The sequence below is a fragment of the Hemiscyllium ocellatum genome, chromosome 19 (assembly GCF_020745735.1).
Source record: "Hemiscyllium ocellatum isolate sHemOce1 chromosome 19, sHemOce1.pat.X.cur, whole genome shotgun sequence".
Taxonomy (NCBI): Eukaryota; Metazoa; Chordata; class Chondrichthyes; order Orectolobiformes; family Hemiscylliidae; genus Hemiscyllium; species Hemiscyllium ocellatum.
Genome location: NC_083419.1, coordinates 4,763,061 through 4,785,502, shown reverse-complemented (window position 1 = coordinate 4,785,502; position 22,442 = coordinate 4,763,061). Strand labels below are relative to the sequence as shown.

General features: G+C 44.2%; 1 protein-coding gene across 1 annotated transcript in view; it reads left to right on the top strand.

Moving 5' to 3' along the window:
* Positions 1–10,830: 10,830 nt before the first annotated feature.
* Positions 10,831–22,442, top strand: part of LOC132824612 (serine/threonine-protein kinase 38-like) — a 72,844-nt gene continuing 61,232 nt past the window's right edge. The window contains exon 1 of the mRNA XM_060839205.1: positions 10,831–11,060. The gene's annotated coding sequence lies outside the window, so the exon portion shown is untranslated. The remainder of the gene's footprint in view (positions 11,061–22,442) is intronic.

Genomic DNA, 22,442 nt, shown 5'->3' with positions numbered 1-22,442 from the left:
CCGTGAACAAATAAAGGAAAATAAATAACTCATCACTGACCATCCTGTTGATCCCATGATTCAACAAGTGTGCAGTAACTGGCCAGTTTTGATGGTCAGTCTTTATCAGAGTCTGTAGCAGACCTAGACATGAGGTGAAGAAAGCCCCCAGTGTTGGACTGCTGTGGGAGAATCACATATTCTTCTCAAACATACTGCACTCGCTACATGCTGTCGCAAACTACTGATGGATTGGATCCCATGGTGATATCTTTTCAGAAGAAATCTCTCCGAGCTGAATGAAATCGTAGTAATTGCTTCCATCCTCTCAGTTTCTCTCTTGCCTAGATTTGCTGTTCACTCATTAGAAATATCATCTTCAAAGATTAGTTTTGAAATGTGTTAAGGAATGACTGGAAATACTCTGGAGAAAGAAACAGAACTACCAATTTTCAGCTCAGTGATCTTTCAGCAGAACTCTTAGTGGAGAATTTCTTTCCCAGGCAGTATCTGGGCTGGCACAACATCGAGGGCTGAAGGGCCTGTACTGTGCTATACTGTTTTATATGCTGGGTTTGCAGTTCTGAACAAAATGAAACAGCTTAATCTAACCAACATTATTCAGTCCTTTCACTGCTCAGCAATCACAAACCTCGCTTTTTAAAATGAAAATCCATCCAATTGATCCCCTTTTGTTTATTCATTCACTACATGTGGACTAGCATTTACTACCCATCCCTAATTGCTTTTGAGAAGATCAGAGTGAACTACTGAAGTCCTTGGGTGCAGATATATCCATAACGCTGAAATGGAGAGAGTTCTATGATTTTAACTTAGTGACATTGAAGGAACAGCAATATATTTCCAAGCTACGATGGTGAGTGACTAGGAGGAGAACTTGCAGAGGGTGGTGTTTCCATGTATCTGCTGCCCTTGTCCTTTAGATGAAAGTGGTCATGGGTTTGGAAGGTGCAGTCTGAGGATCCTTGATGAAGTTCTGAATGCATCTTACAGATAGTACACGCTGCTGCTACTGAGTGCTGGGGGTGAAGTACCTCACAGGAGTGTTCACAAACCTCTAGGGTCTCATCTGAATCAAGTAAAGATTATTTGAGTAGTTGTTCAAAAGACTATGTTAGGGAGTGATGCTGTAGCCACTCACTGAGAGGAACCTGATCTTTAACCCCTTTCAGAACCACAGATGAGGCTGAAAGAAATTCAAATTTACTTGGATGCTACTCCGTCCTACAATGTGTTTTCTCCTGTCACTTTCCTCAACATTCAGAAAATCATAAGACCATAAGACACAGGAGCAGAAGTCTGCCATCAACCTGAAGAGTCTTGAAAAAGGGTTACAGCTGAAACGTTGACTTCTCCACCTCCTGATGCTGCCTGGCTTGCTGGATTCTTCCAGCCTCCTGCCTGTCGACTTTGGATTCCAGCATCTGGAGTTGTTCTGTCTCTAATTCAGCCCATCAACCTGCGCCACCATTCAGTGTCAGCTGATCCCCAATTTGATTATTCTCAACTCCAGTTTCCTGCCTTTTCCTTATAATCCTTAACTCCCTTACTGATTAAAAATGTGTCTGTCTGAACCTTGAGTACAGTAATGACCCAGTCTCGACAGCCCTCTGTGATAAAGAATTCCACAGAATCACCACCCTCTGGCTGAAGAAATTCCTCCCCATCCCTGTGCCAACTGGGCGACTCCTTAGACTGAGATTATTCCCTCTGGTTCTGTCTCTCTAACAAATGGAAACAATGTCCTCACAACCACCCTGTCAAATCCCTAAGCATCTTGTATGTTTTAATAAGGTCTCCTTCTATATTCCAATAAGTACAGCTTCAAACTCTGTACCCTCTGGAGTATTGTGACTCAGTATTCCTTTTGGATAGCTACCTTGAATAAAATTGAGGTTGGTTTGTGGGAATGGTTCACTATTAAAGTGTCTAACTCTGCTGTTCACCTATATCAGGTGATTCCTTTACTGCAGCTTTTAAAAAATCTTTGCTCTTTTGATTTTTTTCATTCTCCCTGGCATTTTTTCTGTCTTTCTGATGAGATGCTAAACGAAGCCCAATCTATCATCTAAGGTGGACACTTATTTCAAAGGAGAGCAAGGAAGTTCCTGCCTGGTCCCTTGAGCAATATTTCCCACTCAGCCAATCTAGATAAGAAACAAATGATCCAGTCAACATGTGGGAGCTTCTTGACTGATGTGCACCCGAGGAGAAGGTGAGAACTGCAGATGCTGGAGAGTCAGAGTCAAAAAACTGTCACGCTAGAAAAGCACAGCAGGTCAGACAGCGTCCGAGGAGCAGGAGAGTCAACATGCTCCTGACATTACAACAAATAGTTTCACTTCATAAATGCTCCTTTCGCTATGAGCTGTATTTGGGACACCTGAAAATAATGAAAGATGCTTTAATAATGCAAGTTGTTAATATTCCCTGTTAGTGTTGCCTGCCCAACATCCCCATCTCAGGCTTGCTGCAGTGCTCCAGTAAAGCTCAGTGCAGCTCATTTTCCACTTGGGGACCCTGCAGCCTTCCGACTCAATATAGAGTTCAATAGCTTGGGGCTTGTGCTCTCCCATGTTCTTACCCCAAGCTCCACACACAATGCCTTGTTATCGCATCCAAACCCTAAGAACTATGGATGCTGGGGTTCTCAGGAAGGTTAACTTTGATTTCTTGTGAGAGATGCTACCAGACTTGCTGGGCTTTTCCAGCAACTTGTGTTTGCTTGTTATCACACAGTCTGCCATTACACAGCACTCATTGTCAGCCACTGACAGTCCCCATTAACGGATATTCACCCTTCAAAGTTTGAGAGAAGATTTGTAGCTCGGGTGCTCGTTGTTGTGGTTCTGTTCGCCGAGCTGGGAATTTGTGTTGCAGACGTTTCGTCCCCTGTCTAGGTGAATCCTCAGTGCTTGGGAGCCTCCTGTGAAGCGCTTCTGTGATCTTTCCTCCGGCATTTATAGTGGTTTGTATCTGCCGCTTCCGGTTGTCAGTTGCTGTCCGCTGCAGTGGTCGGTAAATTGAGTCCAGGTCGAAGTGCTCATTGATTGAATCTGTGGATGAGTGCCATGCCTCTAGGAATTCTCTGGCTGTTCTCTGTTTGGCTTGTCCTATAATAGGACACCCTCCTAGCCAGATCGTTAACCACTCTTTTCTCTGTTCAACTGCTTTTCTCTCTCTTGGGGCTCTAACCCCACCTATCATTTACTTCTTACACCCTGTCCCCATCCTACCTTCTGCATATAAACCAACATTTTCCTAGCTTCCATCATTTCTGAGGAAGGGTCACTCAACCCAAAATGTTAACTCTGATTTCTCTCCACAGAGGCTGCTGGACCTGCTTTGCCAGCAATTTCTAATTTTGTTCTTAATATTGTTTAGAGATGATTAGTCTTGACAAAGCAGAAATGAAGGGCTCTGGCCCGAAACGTCGAATTTCCTGTTCCTTGGATGCTGCCTAACCTGCTGAGCTTTAACCAGCAACACATTTTCAGCAAAGCAGAAATGGCCAACGTTATTCTTACAAATCTTTCTGATGTTGCTAAACAGGATGTTTCAACAGCCTTAAATGGGTAATTGTTTTGGTCAGCTTACTAGCTGACAAGGAAATCAATTTTCACTCAGCAAAGTGGCAAAATCAGCAAGAGATCATTTCTGATCACCAAGATGGTTAGGGGGAAACTGCGACAAAGTGGGTAATGTCCCTGCCTCTGGGTCAGAAGTGCCAGGTTCAAGTGCCACACCAGGACTTGTTGGCCCAAGAAAGACCATTCACAACAGTTAACAGGCTGATAATCAGCCAGAGAGTCTTTCCACCACATCCGCCCCCTCCCCCAATCCCCCTTCCGCTTCTCAAAAAGGGAAAAAAGTACCCAATTGTTGTGAATGGTCCTTCTGTGGCCAACAAATCCTGGTATGGCACTTGTACCTGGAGCTTCTGGCCCAGAGACAGGGGCACTACCCATTTTGTCACAGGTCCCCTCACCATCTTGGTCATCGAAAATGACTTCTTGCTGCCCTACATCAAAGACATCTCAGAAATGACAGCCAGACCACTCTGATCCCTTGGCGTCATGGAAGCCCACAAACCCACCAACACTAAAACAGCAGCTAATGAACGTGAAAGACCCTATTGTCATCTACAAAATATCTTGCAAGAACTGTAACAAACACTACATTGGACAAACAGGCAGAAAACTAGCCACCAGGATATATGAACATCAACTAGCCACAGAATGACATGACCCACTCTCACTAGTATCTTAACAATGGATGAGGAAGGACACCACCTTGACTAGGACAACACATCCACCCTAGGGCAAGCCAAATGGAGATATGCACAAGAATTCCTAGAAGCATGGCAGTCCAACCGGAACTCTATCAACAAACATATTGACATGGATCCCATTTACCACCCCTGATAATAAGAACAGGAAATGATGTCATCACAGGAAATGACATCACCAACCCAAGGAAACTCAAACATATAATAGAAAGCGGGGTACACCACTAGTGCTTCATTCGGAGGTTCACTGAAGATGTTACCTAGTATGGTGACAAAATATCTGAAAACAAACCTTCCAGCTCAGCGTGCAAACCTACACTCAGAACTGGACTAGTCACCCAGCTCCTGACGATGTAGGTTTGAATCTCACCCTGGTAGGTGGTGAAATTTGAATTCAATTCTTTAAAAAAATGGCATTGGTACGACAATTGTTGTAAAATCCATCTGGTTCATTAATTTCCTTAGGGAAGGAAATCAGCTGTCCTTTCCTGGTCTGGTCTACATGTTATGCAGGATCTACAATGGTGTGGTTGACACTCAGCTGCCCTCTGAAATGTCAGAGCTAAGCACTTTGAATTGGTGAATGACTGGATTGTTGTAAAAACCCATCTGATTGATTAAAGTTATTTCTAATAGCAAAGAATGTCTGCCTATACTCTGAGAAAGGGAGATTTGCAGATGCTAGAGAGTCAGATTCAGAAAGTATGGTGCTGGAAAAGCACAGCAGGTCAGGCAGCATCCGAGGAGCAGTAGAGTTAACGCCACGGGAGTAAGCCCTGCATCAAGAATGTTGACTTTGAAGTGCTCTATTCAAATACTAAGCAAAAGTGAGGACTGCAGATGCTCGAAACCAGAGTTTAGACTAGAGTGTTGCTGGAAGTTCAAGGCACTTAGGGATGGGCAATAAATGTCGGTCTTATCAGTTCACATGAGCAAATTTTTTAAAAACCCGAAACAGAAAAGACTGATGCAATGATGAAGATAAAGAATCATCTAATAGTGAACCGTTAGCTTGCTCTCTCTCCATGGATGCTGCCTGACCTGTTGTGATCTCCAGTATTTCTTGTTTTTAAGACTGATGCCAATGATGCTTTTAATCAGCGCTGGAAGGGTTAATTGATGAGTACAAAACAAAAGTAGTAGAAGATTCCAGAAACATCCAGAATTCCCTGCAGCATCAGTGGAATGAGAAGCAGGGATTAGTGTTTTGGGTTGATAATGTTTCATCCAAACTGGAAAATTAGCTGTGAATTTTAAACCTGGGATTGATTAGTTAGTCAAAGGGGTCAAAGGGGTCAAAGGATATTTGGTTAAAATAAAGGGAGTAGGTCACATCAGCTGTGATCTACTCAAACAAATGAACAGGTTCATTGGGTTGAATGGACTCCACCTGTTCTGCTTTGTTGTAGCAATGCTAAATTAAATTCTTAATCTCAGGAGAGGGGCAGAATTTTAAAAAAACATCTAAATTGGTTTCTATTTCCCTGCTTATGACATGATTTCACATCAGATTTGGTTAAATACGCCAAACAAACAGCTTGCCCCTTCTGTGCCACTCATGCAAGTGTTTTTAATAGTTTGTTCCTTTCACCACAGCTGATGATTTTTGAACTTGAATTATAATGTGTTCCTGCTCCAATCCCTAAACACAGATTGCAGTAATTAATGTTCGACATTTGGAGATTTGTCATATTCATTCATGGGCTGTGGGTCTACATTGGCAAGGCTAGCATTTGCTATCTATCCCAAATGCAACTGAGGTTGCATTTAGTATTTCAATACTGCCTTAGTATTTGAATAGAGTGGTGCTGGAAAAGCACAGCAGGTCAAGCAGATTCAAGGAGCAGGAAAATCAACGTTTTGGGTAAAAGCCCTTCATCAGGAATAGGCTTGTATTCCTGATGAAGGTCTTTTGCCCGAAACGTCAATTTTCCTGCTCCTCGGATGCGGCCTGACCTGCTGTGCTTTTCCAGCACCACTCTAGTCTAAACTCTGGTTTCGAGCATCTGCAGTCCTCACTTTTGCTTAGTATTTGAATAGACCACTTCAAAGTCAACATTCTTGATGCAGGGCTTACTCCCGTAGCGTTAACTCTGCTGCTCCTCGGATGCTGCCTGACCTGCTGTGCTTTTCCAGCACCATACTTTCTGAGTCTGACTCTCTAGCATCTGCAAATCTCCCTTTCTCAGAATATAGGCAGACATTCTTTGCTATTAGAAATAACTTTAATCAATCAGATGGGTTTTTACAACAATCCAGTCATTTCATGTCACCATTACTGAGCTTAGCGTTCTTTCCTTATTGACTTTAATTCTTATTTCTTGACTTCTTCAATAAATTAAATGCAAATCCCACACTTGCTGTTTCGGTATTTAAACTAATCCCTTAGATCAGTCATACTATTCAAAAATACAGTTCTTCAGAAGGGTGAAGATGTAAAGCAAGAATTTGCATTTGAATATCACTTAAGGATATCCCAAAGTGCTTGCCAGCCACTCAAGCACTGCTCAGTAGTGTAAACCTGCCTGTGATGGAGAAAAGCAGGAACCAAGCAATCTCCAACAGCCAAATGATAACAACCAGATAATCTGCGTTTATGATATTAGTCAAGACCACAGGAAACCTCCCTTGCTCTTCTTCACCATGGTGGCATCAATCTATCTCAAGCTGCTGAAGGGACCTCAGTTTTATGCAGACAGACCTGTGACAGTGCAGCACTCCCGTAATACTGCACTAAGTGTGTCAACTTGGAGTTTGTACTCAGGTTCCTCTAATGGGACTTGAATTGAGAAACTTTGGCACAGAGGTCAGAGTCCAGCACAGTCCCCATTGTTCCATGTGCTCTTCTCTCCTTGCTATCCGACAAGAATCATAAGGCCATTTGGCCCATTGATCATGCTCTGCTACAAGTCCATTTCCTGTCTGTTCCTTTGTCCATCCAAAATCCCTCTCACTCACCTCTGACTGCAGTCAATGACCCAGCCAACACTGATCTCTGTGAAAGGGACCAGCAATTCGTTGGGGGCTTGAGAGAATAGATGTGGGAGAGTCCAGCAAAGAGCATAATCTCAGAATGTGGGTTTGCCCATTTAAGACAGAGATGAGGAGGAATTTCCTCCTTCAGGATAGCGAATCAGTGCAATTCTTTAACACAGAAGGCTGTACAAGGCAAATCATTATCTATAATATACAGATTTTTAATCAGAACAGGAATTGAGGATTGTGGGGACAAGCCAGGAAAGGGGAGTTGAAGATTATCAGATCAGCCATGATCTCGTTGAATGGTGGAGCCATCTTGATGAGCTGAATAGCCCACTACGTCAAGCACCCTGAAAGAAGAAATTCCTCATCTTTTTAATAGAAGACGCTTAGTTTAAACAGTGCTCTCATTCTAGATGCATCCACAAGGTAGAAGTACCTCACAGCATCCACCCATGTCAAGTCCTACCAGGATCTTATGAGTTTTACTAGGATAACTTCTCATTCTTCTAAACTCCGATTTGTATTGAGCCAACTTGTCGATTTTTCCGCACAAACCAACCTCTTCATCCAAGGAATCAACCAAGTGAGCCTTCTCTGACCTGTCTCCAATGGAAGTCCATCTCTTCTCACATAGAGAGTCCAAAGCTGTAACTCAGGTGCAGTCTCACCAATAAACTGGAAAGCTGTCACAAGCCCTCCCTAATGTTATGTTCTGTGTCCCATGCAATAAAAGCCAACCTGACATTAGGCATCCAAACTGCGTGCTAACCCTTTAAGATTCATGCATATGGTCACATTTGGAGGTCAACTCAGTTGATTGGATGGCTGGTTTGTCATATGGAGTGATGCCAACAATGTGGGTTTAATTCCAATTGTTTCTAAACTCATTCTGAAGGAAGGCCCCTGAACCTGAAACATTGATTCTACTTCTCTCACCACAGATATTGTCAGACCTGCTGAGTTTCCCTAGTAATTTCTGATTTGATTTATTCGGACTCTTTTAAACAATAACCAATTCACAAAATTAAAACAAAAAAACAGAATTTACAGCTTCTGAAGTTTAGTGCAACAAGAGGCCAAAACACAAATGAAACTTACAAAATTAAATCAAAATGTCATTTAGTAGTCCAGACTTGATGGGCTGAAAGGTCTACTTTGTACTGTATGATACGATGATTTTGAGAAGTGCTCTTTAAATAAGAAGTTCAAAATTGCACACAGTAATCAGGGTGCTCCTCACCAATACCCTGTAGAGATGTTACAAGACTGTCCTGCTGTTATAGAAATTGCTGGAGAAACTCAGCAGGTCTGGCACTTTATTAGAGAGAAAGCAGAGTAAATGTTTGAGATCCAATGACCCTTCCTCAGAACAGATGCCAGACAGCATCCTGCTCACATACCCACGTGTCTGCCCTTGGCATACTGCAGTGTTTCAGCAAGTCCCAGACTCGAAACGTTAGCTTGCTCTCTCTCCATGGATGCTGCCTGACCTGCTATGATCTCCAGCATTTGTTACTTTCAGTACAGATGCCAGACCTGTTGAGTTTCTTTAGCAATTTCCACTTTTGTTTCAGATTTTCAGTGTCTGCGATTCTTTAGTCCATTTTACCCTACTTTTAAATGTCATTTCCTTTCAGCAAAAGCCAACATAGTGACAAAAGTGAGGACTCTAGAGATCAGAGTCAAGATTAGAGTGGTGCTGGAAAAGCATAGCAGGTCAGGCAGCAGCCGAAGAGCAGGAGAATCAATGTTTCGGGCAGGAGCCCTTCATCAGGAATGAGTCATAGAACAATGCAGGCCATTCAGCCCTCGATGATGTGCTGGCCTTTTATCCGACTCTCAGAATAGACTAACCTACATACCCTTCATTGTCCTATCTTCTATGTGCCTATCCAAGAGTCGCTTAAATGTCCCTAATGTATCTGACCCGGCTATCACTGCTGGCAGTGCATACCATGCACCTTCCACTCTCTGTGTAAAAGCTGGGACCGCAGCTTTTTACAATATATATTAATGATATATAATATGTTAGGAGATTACAGGGTGACCTGGACAGGTTAGGTGAGTGGACAGATGCATGGCAGATGCAGTTTAATGTGGATAAATGTACGGTTATCCACTTTGGTGGCAAGAACAGGAAGGCAGATTACTACCTCAATGGAGTCAAGTTAGGTAAAGGGGCAGTACAAAGAGATCTGGGTGTTTTTGTACATCAGTCAATGAAGGCAAGCATGCAGGTATAGCAGGCAGTGAAGAAGGCTAATAGCATTCTGGCCTTCATAACAAGAGGAATTGAGTATAGAAGCAAAGAGGTTCTTCTGCAGCTGTACAGGGCCCTGGTGAGACCGCACCTGGAATATTGTGTGCAGTTCTGGTCTCCAAATTTGAGGAAAGACATTCTGGCTATTGAGGGAGTGCAGCGTAGGTTCACAAGATCAATTCCTGGAATGGCGGGACTATCTTATTTTGAAAGATTGGAGCGACTGGGCTTGTATACCCTTGAGTTTAGAAGACTGAGAGGGGATCTGATTGAGACGTATAAGATTATTAAAGGATTGGACACTCTGGAAGCAGGAAACATGTTTCTGCTGATGGGTGAGTCCCGAACCAGAGGACACAGCTTAAAAATACGGGGTAGACCATTTAGGACAGAGAGTGGTGGGTGTGTGGAATTCTCTGCCCCAGAAGGTAGTGGAGGCCCAGTCTCTGGATTCGTTTAAGAAAGAGTTGGATAGAGCTCTCAAAGATAGTGGAATCAAGGGTTATGGAGATAAGGCAGGAACAGGATACTGATTGAGGATGATCAGCCATGATCATAATGAATGGTGGTGCAGGCTCGAAGGGCAGAATGGCCTACTCCTGCACCTATTACCTATTGTCTATAATGAACCTACCACTGACATCTCCCTGAAACCTTCTTCCAATCACCTTAAAATTGTGCCACGTCATGGTAGACATTTCTGCCATAGAACATTATATTAGTAGTCCTATTAACAGGTTCTTTCTACATGTTAACAATTCATGTATGGGATGATCCAGGTCACTCTGTAACTCTACCCACATTTGCCTATTGTAAAACTGGCCGCAAGACTGGGAGATCAAACCCTGCCCCTTCTCACCAATGGCATTTCTATTGACTGATAGGACTTAGACTTTAGCCAGTGAAGGGAAGCTGGATTGGAGGTGCTGGAAAAACACAGCAGGTCAGGCAGCATCCGAGGAGCAGGAAAATCTACGTTTGGGGCAAAAGCCCTTCATCAGGAATAAAGGCAGACTCCACGCTTCAGGCTCTCTGCCTTTAATCCTGATGAAGGGCTTTTGCCCCAAACGTTGATTTTTCCTGCTCCTTGGATGCTGCCTGACCTGCTGTGCTTTTCCAGCAACACTCTAATCCAGAATCTGGTTCCCAGCATCTGCAGTCAATGTTTTTACCCAGTGAAGGGAAGCACCATTTCCCTGTGTTAGTTATGCTCTCACGGCTCGGATTGGCTCCGCTGTTGCTAAGTGGGCGGTCCTGTTGCTGATTGGCTAGCTCTCCAGGTTCGGTTGAGCCCGGAAGAGTGAGATAATGTTGCCTTGATATGAAGCGGTAAAGCTAACTGCAAAGTGGGAGCGCTGTCTCTTCCCAGCGGCACAGTTGACATTGATGTGGGGGGGGGAAGAAAAGCAGAACATTGCTCTGTGATTGAGGTGCCACCTGGAACCTGAGTTTGTCTCAAAGAAGATTAAAACGACGCAACAATAAGCGATCTCATTTGGGGGGTTTAAAGACGAGAGGAATACTCAACAGGTGGGTGTAACACGGGTGAGCGGGTAGATTGAACCCAGAGTCTGCAGGTATTTCCTTGTACTGCTGCAGCTCTTTGAATCAGGCTGCTGGGCAAGTTTTGTTTTTAAGATGAATCCGCTTGTTGTGACAAGTGAATTGCAGATTTTGAGCTCGCACTTTCAGAGAAAGGACTAATGGGAGGCTGTGGTTGTGTGTGTGTCTGTCTGTCTCTTCGCTTGGATCTTCCTTTTTAGCAGAATGCAACGTGTGCAGACTCCCGGGTGACTGAAATCAGGCTCCCTCTAACGTGAGCACCCAGCTCTGTTTTTGTAAAGTTGTGTTCACTCTGTAACTGGGCTGTGGACAAAGAGCACAGCCTCCGCTCCCTAACGCTCACACAAGTGTATGTTCCCCGTGCCTCATTTCTCAAATTCGCTGCTTTGTCTGTAGAATGCAGCAAGGTGATTTTATTTGCATTCATTCTAGTTACCGGAGGCGAGACACTCATTATCGAGCTGGAGTATTCATTCTGATTGGGTGTATTAATATCATTGCAATTCCTAAAATAACTTTACAGCAGGTTGGAACTGATACCAGAATCATTCCATTCCCACCCCCACGCATCTCTTTAAAGTGACCGCTTTTATCGAACGTTCCAGTTCATGCTTTGGGGGGAGGGATTTTGGCAGAGTTTTTGAAATACTGGATGGATTAAATCCCACCACAGCCCGCCTGTGAAAGAGTGTGGGATTATAGGTTGTTAAATACTTCCCGACGTGGTTCAGTGTCAGATCACCGAGGGTTGGGATGGGGGTGGAAGTCAGATTCTGCTGCTGCCAATTGCTGTGGATTTTTTTTATTTTGTAGAAAGGGCGTTGTTGTTGTTGTTGTTGTTGTTGTACGGTAATACCGGGCGAGAGAAGAGGCTGAGGGGTCATCTTAGAGAGGGTAAATAGACAAGATCTTTTCCCTGGGGTGGGAGAGTCCAGAACGAGAGGGCATAGATTTAAGGTGAGATGGGAAAGATTTAAAAGGGGCCTGAGGGGTAACTTTTTCACACCGAGGGTGGTGTGTGTATGGAATGAGCTGCCAGAGGATGTGTTGGAGGCTGGTACAATTACAACATTTAAAAGGCATCTGGATGGGTATATGAATAGAAAGGGTTTGAGGGATATGGGTCGAATGCCGGTAAATGGGACTAAGGTTAATTAGCCATCTGGTCAGCATGGACGAGTTGGACCAAAGGGTCTGTTTTTGTGCTGTACATCTCTGACTCTATGCCAAGGTTTTGGGTCCTGGTTCCAAACAGGCTATTGAAGAAATGCCTTCCCCACCTATCTGTTTACTGACTTGTCCTGTGTGATTCTTTCTTATTCTTTAAACAATATTTCTAACAATGAATGTAAGAGGAGGAGGCCAGCCAGCCCCTTCAGGTTGTCCTACCACTCACTTAACTCGTGCTTAATTTATACCTTTGCTTGATCTACCTGCCTCTGCTCTAGATCTTTCTGGAATGACTTTGAACAGCAGCCTATATACCACTGCCCTGGAAGTTTTAAACGGATTTCCTTTCCGTGCCCATGTTGTTCCTGGGATGAGTTATGATTTGGAAACTTGCTTCTTGATTTCTCTCCTGATCGGCCTGACTCTCGGGTTACAGTTCTGTCTCCTTGTTCTGAACTCCCTGTGCCAGAGGGAATAGTTTTTGTGTATGTCCTCTCTCATCTTATAATCCTCGATTTACATCAGCCTGCAACCTCCTGGACTCCTATGAACGGTATCATGTTAACCCACACTTTTTTGCATTGAACTAATCTCCTTATTTAGCCCAGAACTGTGACCGAGTTAGACTAGTCTCACAACTCCTTTTCCTACACCTCCAATTCATACAATTATCGAGGTCTACAGCACAGAGAAAGAGAGACCCTTCAGCCCATTGAGTCTCTGCTGATCGAAAGCTATTACCTACTCTAATCCATTTTCCAGCCCTCAACCTTGTATATCTTGACATCAAAAGTGTACGTCGAAAAGACTTTTGAAATGTGATGAGGGTTTCTGCATCTCTCACCCTTTTATAGGAAGTGAGTTCCAGCTACCCACCTCCCTCTGGATAAAAGGTTTTTCCTCACATCCCCTCTAATCCTCCTCCTCCTCTCAAATGTCCCCTAATCATTGAGCCCTTCACAAAGGGAAACGTTTTTTCCTGTCTACCCAGTCTATGCCTCTCATGACATTGCACACCTTATGATTGAAGGTGTTGCATCTTAAGAAATAGGAACAGGAGTATGCCATTTGAGCATGAAGGGCTTATGTCTGAAACATTGATTCTTCTGCTTCTCGGATGCTACCTGACCTGTGCTTTTCCAGCACTACATGACTCTGATCTACAGTACTCCCGTTTCTCCCCCCCATTAAAAACAGCTCAGGTTACTGGGGAGATCTTTCTCACAATAGTTAGGGTCTCTGTTTAAAATCTGAACTAAAGACACCACTTTGGACAATGAGGGTGTGCTCTCTGAACCCATGACCTTCTGACTCAGACTTTGTGAGCTGCAAACAGCAGCTCAGAGATTGAGGTGCAGCTTACTAATTCTAGTTTACAGTTGTTTTAAATAGCTTGTACCTTTACTGGAAGGGAAACAATTGCTGTGCTTCACTTTACAATGTCAGAATGTCCGTGTCATACCACCTCTATCCGGTTGGAAGGCTTGTTGTTACCTAGCCTAGATTACAGCAAATCAGAAGCACTTCATTGGTTGAGAAGTGCTTTCTGACATCCTGAGGTTGTGAATGGTACTGTGTACATGCATGTTCTTTATGTAGAGAGCCGCAGCATTTTTTTACAGATGGATAACTGAGTCATAGAGTCATACAGCACAGAAACAGATCCTTCGGTTCACGCTGACCATGTTCCCAAACTAAACCAGTCCCACCTGCCTGTCCTTGGCCCACATCCCAAACCTTTCCTATTGATGTACTTATCCAAATGTTGTTTAAATGTTGTAACTGTCCCTGTATCCACTGTTTCATCTGGGAGTTCATTCCACACATGAATCACACTCTGTAAAAATAAAAGTTGCCCCTTAGGTCTTTTTTTAAAAAAATAATTTCTCCTCTTCCCTTAAACAGATGTCTTTAAGGAAAAGACCCTTGCTGTTCACCTTTATCTATTTCCTTCATGATTTTATAAACCTCAATGAGATGACCCCTCAACCTCCTGTGCAAAAAGTTCCAGCCTATTTTTTTTATTATTACTCAAAACCTTCGTTCCCAGCAACATCCTGGTAAATCTTTTCTGAACCTTTTCCAATTTAGAGAATCGAGGGATCTCCAACATGCCTTCTCCCAAGCTGATTAACTGTGCTTGAAGATATGCAACTTGCCACTTGGCTCAGAATTCGAATTGTTGCCCTGTATAGTATTGGTCTCCTGATCTTAGGAAGGATCTAAATGCTTTGGAAACAGTTCAGAGGATTACCAGACCAATCGCTGGAATGGGCAGATCGTCTCAGGCAAAGTTTGGACAGACTGGACTGCCCTCAGTGTTGTACCAACCTGTGAACTAATCTAAGCTCATCCCACCACTATCCCATCATCATCCATGTGCTTTTCCAAGGACAGTTTAAATGCCCTGAATGTGGCTGAGTTAACTACACTGGCAGGCAGGGCATTCCGCGCCCTTGCCACTCTGAGTAAAGAATCTGCCTCTGACACCTGTCTTAAATCTATCACCCCTCAGTTTTTAAGCTATGCCCCCTCATACAAGCCGACATCATCATCCTCAGAAAAAGGCTCTCATTGTCCACCCTATCTAATCCTCTGATCATCTTGTATGTCTCTATTAAATCCCCTCTTAGCCGCCTTCTCTCTAATGAGAACAGACCCAAGTGTCTCAGCCTTTCCTCATAAGACCTTCCCTCCAGACCAGGCAACATCCTGGTAAATCTCCTCTGCACATTTTCCGATGCTTCCACATCCTTCCTGTAATGGGGCAACCAGAAATGTACACAATATTCCAACTGAGGCCGCACCAGCGTTTTGTATAGTTGCAGCATGATAATGAAACCTAACACATCTTATACCTTCTTAACAGCACTATCCACCTAGGTGGCAACTTTCAGGGATCTACGTACATGGAACACAAGATCCCTCTGCACATCCACACTACTAAGAATCTTTCCATTGACCCAGTACTCTGCCTTCCTGATACTCTTCCCAAAGTGAATCACCTCACATTAAGCTGCATTGAACTCCATTTGCCACATCTCAGCCCAGTTCTGCAGTTTATACAAGTCCCCCTGCAACCTGCAACATTCTTCCACACTGTCCACACTCCACCGACTTTAGTTTCATCTACAAACTTACTAACCCATCCACTTATGCCTGTGTCCAAGTTGTTTATAAAAATGACAAGCAGATCCTTGTGGCACACCACTCTTAACCGGACTCCAGATTGAATATTTTCCATCAATCATCACTCATTGCCTCCTTATATAAAGCCAATTTCTAATCCAAACTGCAAAATTACCCTCAATCCCAGACCTCTGCATTGATCCACTGTTTCCTGTTGCGGGAGAATCTAGAATTAGGGGTTATTGTTCAACAACAAGGGGTTGTCTTGCAGTCCATGTCTTGGGTAGGACAGTGGGCCAAGGGGGCAAAAGGCAATTAGATCAGACGGGAATGCGGAATGATCAGAGCAGCCATGAACGTAGGAAGTTCAAGGGGCAGAATGGCCTACTCCTATTCCAAATGTCTATGTTTGTACTCCAAACCGCTGTGATCCAGCTCCTTGATCAGCTCTGCTCCAGAAAGTGTTTGCCCTCATGAGCGGTGATGATTGGATCACTGGTCAGCATTGCCCCATTGTGTGGATTGTTCAGCAGGAATCTCTGGACAGCCATTGAGAGGAGAGGCCCTGGCCTTTCCAGGTGGTTAGTGGTGTCAGTGCTGCAGCAACTGGGCAGCACGTGGCACAGTGGTTAGCACTGCTGCCTCACACAGCCAGAGACCCAGGTTCAATTCCCGCCTCAGGCGACTGACTGTGTGGGGTTTTGCACATACTCCCCGTGTCTGCGTGGGTTTCCTCTATGTCCAAAAATGTGCAGGTCAGGTGAATTGGCCATGCTAAATTGCCCGAAGTGTTGGGTGAAGGGGTAAATGTAGGGGAATGGGTCTGGGTGGGTTGCGGGTCGGTGGGTTGGTATGGACTTGTTGGGCTGAAGGGCCTGTTTCCACACTATAAGTAATCTCAAAAAAACTAACTCCACCATGAGTAAGCACAGGATCCGTGCCCTCTGCAGTCCACAACTGAAACCATGTGGTGTAATTAGCGCAAATAACAAATGCAGGGAGGTGCAGTGGGGATTTGTAAGTCAGTTTTGAAATGCTGAGTCTCTTCGCCTTGCTGATATTTGCATATTTCTGACCTGGGATGAGAACTTCAGTTATATACTGAAACCAGGCCTGTTATCTTTTATAACAAAGGGGGTCAGAAAAGGTTGAATTCAGTCAGCAGAGCGTTAGAAGACACAGACTTCAGATCATTGCTAAAATAAGCAAAGGAGGAGATGAATAAATGTTACTTTTTAAACCCAGTGAGTGATTGTGATCAGGAACACACTGCCTAAAAGGGCCATGCAAAGCAGATTCAATTGGATGTGGGCATCACTGACTGTGCCGAGCATTTATTGCCCGTCCCTTGAGAAGGTGAGGGTCAGCTGCCTCCTTGAACCGCTGCAGTCTACGTGCTGTAAGTAGGGTCGGGAGTGTGTTGCTGGAAAAGCGCAGCAGGTCAGGCAGCATCCGAGGAACAGGAGAGTTGACATTTTGGGCATAAGCCCTTCATCAGGAAAACGGCTTATGCCCAAAACGTCGATGCTGCCTGACCTGCTGTGCTTTTCCAGCACCACACTCTCGACTCTGATCTCCAGCAAGTGCTGTACGTAGACCCAGAATGACATTAGGTAGGCAGTTCCAGGATTTTGACTCTGACAGTGAAGGAGCAGTAATATATTTCCAAGTCAGGATGGTGAGTGGCTTGGAGGGGAGCTTGCAGGTGGTGGTATTTCCATTGTAACTGTCGCACTTGACCTTCTTGGTGGAAATGGTCGTGTGTTTAGAAGGAGCTGTCTGAGGATCTTTGGTGAATTTCTGCAGTGCATCTTGAGTATCGGTGGTGGAGGGAGTGGATGTTTGTGGATGTGGTGACAATCAAGTGGGCTGCTTTGTCCTTGATGGTGTCAAGTAGCATTTATTCGAATGGGGAGTATTCCATCACATTGCAGAGAGGTGCTTTGGGGAGTCAGAAGGTGGGTTGCTTGCTTGTGTATCCCTAACCTCTGACCTGCCCTTGTAGCTACTGTGTTTACATGGTGAATCCAGTTCAGGTCATGGTTATGGTAACCCCCATGATCTTTGAACATTGGTTGGATGGGAGAGGGGAGGGGAGCAGTGTTGAATGATGTCAAGGAGTAATTATGTCTTATTGGCGATGATCTTTGCCTGGCACTGTGTGGCTGGTACCCCTTCTTGAACACTTGCTCCATCTTCACAGTGATGACCACCTCGATTGCCATGACTCTACTTTCAGTGGGAAATCATCTATTTTGTGAAGGACCGCATTCAGTTTGGGTCCATGGCCTGACAGAATGCCATTCTATCACTTCCCTGGTCTATTGTGTGGTTCCAGGAGTTTCTTTCTTTTCAAACAACTCTTGTGTCACAGAACATAGAACAGTACAGGCCCTTCGGCCCTCGATGTTGTTCCGACCTTTTATCCTACTCTAAGATCAGACTGACCTACATACCCTTCATTGTACTAACTTGTATCCGAGAGTCACTAAACATCCCAAATGTATCTGACTCTACCACCACAGGCAGTGCAATTCATGTACCCATCACTCTCCTACCTCTAACATCTCACTCAAACCTTCCCCCTCCCGACAGCCATTTCCGTCCTGGGAAAAAGTCTCTGGCTATCCACTCTATATGCCTCTCATCATTTTATACACCTCTGTCAAATCGCCTCTTATCCTTCTTTTCTTCAGTAAGAAAAGCCCTAGCTCCCTCAACCTTTCTTCATAAGACATGCCCTCCAGTCCAGGCAGCATCCTGGTAAATCTGCCCTGCACCTTCTCTTAAGCTTCCACATCCTTCCTATAATGGGGTGACCAGAACTGAACACAATATTCCAAGTGTGATCTAACCAAACCTCTGTAGAGATGCAGCATAACCTTTCGGCTCTTAAACTCAATATCCCTTCTAATGAAAGCCAACACACCATGTGGTTTCTTGACCACCCTATAAACCTGGGTGGCAACTTTGAGGGATCTATGGACATGGACCCCAAGGTCCCTCTGTTCCTCCACCCTGCCAAGAACCCTGCCTTTAACCCGGTATTCTGCATTTAAATTCAACCTTCCAAAGTGAATCACTTCACACTTTTTTCCAGGTTGAACTCCATCTGCCACTTATCAGCTCAGTTCTGTCCCATTGCAACCTACAAAAACCCTCCACACTATCCACCACTCCACCAACCTTTGTGTCATTTAACAAACTTACTAACCCACTCTTCCACTTCCTCATCCAAGTCATTTATAAAAAAATCACAAAGAGCAGAGGACCCAGAACCGATCCATGCGGAACACCCTGGTCACTGAGCTCCAGACTGAACACTGTCCATCTGCTACCACCCTCTATCTTCTATGGGGCAGCCAATTCTGTATCCAGACACAGGTTTCCCTGTATCCAATGCTTCTTTCTGAATGAGCCTACCATGGGGAACCTTCATAAATGCATTTGTCCCATCCTTGAAGAACTCGATAAGGCTTGTGAGACATGGCCTGCCCCCCTCAAAGCCATGCTGACTAACTCTAATCAAACTATGCTTTTCCAAGTAATTATAAATCCTCAGACTCCCCTCCAATACTTTGCCCACCACAGACTTCAGACTGATTGGTCTGTAATTTCCAGGATGATCCCTATTCCTTTCTTGAACAAGGGAATAACATTTGCTGTCCTCCAACCATTTGGACAGTGTGGACGCAAAGATCATTGCCAAAGGTGCAGCAACCTCTTCCCTCAGTTCTTGTAATAACCTTGGGCATTTACCTTCGGGTATATACCCGAGAGAATTAGCTATCCTTATGTTTTTCAAAATTTTTAGTACATCCTCCTTCTTAACATCGTTACAAATCACACAACACCAGGTTATACTCCATTCATCAGGTGGTTGTGAAGGAGCAGCGCTCCGAAAGCTAGTGCTTCCAATTAAACCTGTTGGACTATAACCTGGTGTTGTGATTTTTAAACTTTGTACACCCCAATCCAACTCATGCCTTTTTAACATCTACCTGTTCGAGCGTATCAGTCTGTTTCACACTGTCCTCACAAATTACAAGGTCCCTCTCTTCAGTGAATACTGAAGCAAGGTGTTCATTAAGGACCTCCCCAACCTACCTCTGACTCCACGCGCACATTCCCTCCACTATCCCTGATCGGCCCTACCCTCCCTCTGGCCATCCTCTTGTTCCTCACATAAGTGTAGAATATCTTAGGGTTTTCCTTAATCCTACCCACTAAAGCTTTTTCATACCCTCTTCCAGCTCTCCTAAGGCCATTCTTCAGTTCCTTCCTGGCTATGTTGTAAACGTCTAGAGCCATGTCTGATCCTTGCCGCCTCCAGTAAGTTTCCTTTTTCCTCTTGACGCAGTGTTCCACTGTTGCCTTTGCAGCCCACGGTTCCTTCACTCTACTATCCTTTCCTTGCCTCAGTGGGACAAACCGATCCAATTCTATTAGCAAGTACTTCCTAAACAACCTTCATGTTTCTGTCATGCTTTTCCCTGAGAACATCTGTTCCCAAATTAGGTGCCCCAATTCCTGCCTAATAGCAGTGTAATTTCCCCCTCCCCTAATTAAATACTTTCACATGCCATCTGCTCCTATCCCTCACCTTGAGTATAGTAAAGGTGAGGGAGTTGTGATCACTATCACCAAGAGATCTGACACTCTGGATTTGGATTTGCCAAGCACCAAATCCAATATGGCCTCCCCTCTGGTTGGTCATTATACATGATAAAATCTGCTCCATCCAAACTATTTGAACTAAGGAGGTTCCAATCAATATTAGGAAAGTTAAAGTCACCCATGACACCAACCCTGTTACTTGTGCCAAAATCTGCCTCCCAATCTGCTCCTCCATGTCTCTGTCAGTCCATGTGATCGTGGGAAAGCTGTCAGTTTGACTTCCTTCTGTGGTGTTGCAGTAATATACGTTCCCTGAGTGAGAAACTGAGTTGGGTTTGTACATATCTGTAAAATATTCTCAGAATTTCACTTTCAAGTGAATCATCGTCACTGTGTCATTCTCAGCAGTCCTTGTGAATGAGGATACTCGGTAAGAGTATGGGACAGGAGGATGTGGTTAAGGTTCGTTTTAAATGATTTTTTTTCTCAAGCCAAATAGGAACCTGCTTTGTACCAGCCAGATCTAAAATGTGGTGAGACTGTTATGAACAGTGGTTAGATCAGACGAGGTGGGAGCCCAAGGAGTCTGCTCTGCCTTTTGATGAGATCCCAGCTGATCTGTTCATCCATAACTTCACTTTCCTGCCTTTTCTTCATCACCCTCGATTCCCTTGCTGATTAAAAATCTGTCTCCCTCAGCCCCTAATAGCAATGTGAGTGTCATTTACTGATTATCTTTAGCCTCCAACTTCTCACACATTGATGAGAGTGTTAGTGGGGGATTTTTGATCTCCAGCATGTCACTGAAGTAGACAATGAGGGGGCATGTTCTTCATGTTTCCTTAGAATTTCCTTGCAGAGCCTTTCTAACTTTTTTTTACTATTTTATTCGTATTGTACAGTGTGTAATGTAGATTGCTAATCACCAGTCCCACCACCCAATCATTTCAAAGTATAACAATAACTATTCTTCTTAAGTACTGCATGGAGACAGATTCTTGAAAATGTAAGAGTTATGAGTATTTAGTATGAATGAGTGATTGATGATCTTTAAATGGAGAGTCTAATTTGTGTGTAAACAGTGAAGTCCCAATAGGTTATTGGATTGAATACTTGACAAACTGTCAATTTCAGCATAAAACAATGTGTGAAGAATTATACAGAGGAGAGATTAGGTTAGATTACTTAGCGTGGAAACAGGCCCTTTGGCCCAACAAGTCCACACTGACCCGCCGAAGCGCAAACCACCCATACCCCTACACGTACCCCTTACCTAATACTGCGGGCAATTTAGCATGGCCAATTCACCTGAATCGCACATCTTTGGAATGTGGGAGGAAACCGGAGCACCCAGAGGAAACCCACGCAGACACGGGGAGAACGTGCAAACTCCACACAGTCGCCTGAGTCGGGAATTGAACCCAGGTCGCTGGCGCTGTGAGGCAGCAGTGCTAACCACTGTGCCACCGTGCCGCCCGAGACATGAGACAGCTGGGCTGCTGAATACTGGAGCAGAGAAGGTTTTAAGAGGAAGCTCACTCATGTTTCATTTTACACATGGATTTGAATGGGGAGAAACATCTCTGGCTGTTGAGTCGATGATGAGGAATCATCAGCAATAACTTGTATTGCGATATAGCTTGTATTGTCCAATAGTACCAGCAAAATGTCCCAAGATGCATTGTCAAACAAAATTTGACGTGATCAGCATGAGTGGGTAAAAGAACCGATGGCCAAAAGGGTAATTTTTAAAGAGTATCTGAAAGGGCGAGAAGGAAGTGAAGAATTTTCAGAGAATTTCGAGGATTAAGGCCCAGCTGCTTCATGGTCTGACCATCACTGTTGGACAGTTTAACTCAGGGATGTGCAAGAGGCCAGGATTGGAAACATGCTGACTACTGGAAGGACTGTAGGCTGAAGCAGGTGTTGGGGGGCACAATGGGGTTATGCTGATGAGAAATTTTAAAAAGCAAACTGAGATTTTTGGATTTGAGGTCTTGCTGGACCAGAAGCCATTGTAGATTGGAAAGTACAGGGACTGGGTGACCAGGAAGCAGTGAAGGTAAGAGTATAAGCAGTAAAAGATTTGGGGGAGGTGATGACATTGTGGTATTATCGCTAGACTATTAATCCAGAGTCCCAGGTAATGTCCTGGGGACCCCGGTTGAAATCCCTCTATGGCTGGTGATAGAAAGTTGAATTGAATAAAAATCTGGGATTGAATCTAATGGTTGTCTGGAAAAATGTATCTGGTTCATTAATGTCCTTTAGGGAAAGACCAAGTTAAAAATCACACAACACCAAGTTATAGTCCAACAGGTTTATTTGGAGGTACTGGCTTTCAGAACGCTGCTCCTTCATCAGGTGGTTGTGCTGGGGAAGGTTGGGTTAAGGAAGGAAACTGCCATCCTTACCTGCTTTGGCCTATACGTG